This window comes from Cimex lectularius, unplaced genomic scaffold (assembly GCF_000648675.2).
Source record: "Cimex lectularius strain Harlan isolate CLEC.00 unplaced genomic scaffold, Clec_2.1 scaffold143, whole genome shotgun sequence".
In the NCBI taxonomy this organism is placed as follows: domain Eukaryota; kingdom Metazoa; phylum Arthropoda; class Insecta; order Hemiptera; family Cimicidae; genus Cimex; species Cimex lectularius.
Genome location: NW_019392714.1, coordinates 817,213 through 818,006, shown reverse-complemented (window position 1 = coordinate 818,006; position 794 = coordinate 817,213). Strand labels below are relative to the sequence as shown.

General features: G+C 35.5%; 1 protein-coding gene across 2 annotated transcripts in view; it reads left to right on the top strand.

The window, feature by feature from the left end:
* The window catches only part of LOC106672765 (EH domain-binding protein 1-like), a 52,248-nt gene that overhangs the window by 2,836 nt on the left and 48,618 nt on the right, over positions 1–794 (top strand). The gene's annotated exons all lie outside the window — the stretch shown is intronic.

Genomic DNA, 794 nt, shown 5'->3' with positions numbered 1-794 from the left:
CAGGACCATGATTCTTTTAATGTGTTGTCAGGTTCAAAGGTCTTGTTTTCACATACAACGTGATAAGAGTGTTTCGTCTTGTTAGATTTAAATTGTTTTTACGTGCGAAAAATCTACGACGTTTAGTCTCAGAGTATGATTCGTTCAAATAAAAACTTTCTTCCTGTATTCCAAATTTTGTGTTCAATTGGGCTTAATCTTATTACCTCGTCGGAGGTCCTTGGTTTTGGAAAAAAAAGTCCCAGCGTGCCCAATGCAGAGGAAACCTTGGTGAAAAGAGTTTAGGGCGAGGTAAACTATAAATAAACTTAATCCCCATCCAATTTTCCACCGATGTGTGGGTGGACCTTTATAGGCCGTAGAGACATTCTGCGATATCGCTGTGACAAACTACTTTTTCCCAGGCTTTCCTATATAACCCTATTTTTTCCCTGTCTTCCTCCTTTTTCCGATTCGGTGAACAAAGTGGGCCATTTTCTTCTTACGCAGCTAAGAATTAAGCGGGGAAAAAATTGGACAACGTCCAAACTGCAAAAAAGCTAGTAAAAACATAGATTAGAAGAAGGAGATAAAGAGTTTTCCTTCTTGAACAAATATTTTGAACTGCGGCAGATATTGAAATTTATTTAATCAAAATATCATCATATGAAAGAGTAAAATGTATATACTATCTAAAATTCTGCATAATCTTACGACAAAGTACAATTTTCATACCGTAGCAAAGCTAGTGAAAACATAGATTTCGGAAGGGAATGAAGGATAAAAAATTTTCTTTAACTAGACAGATATTAATA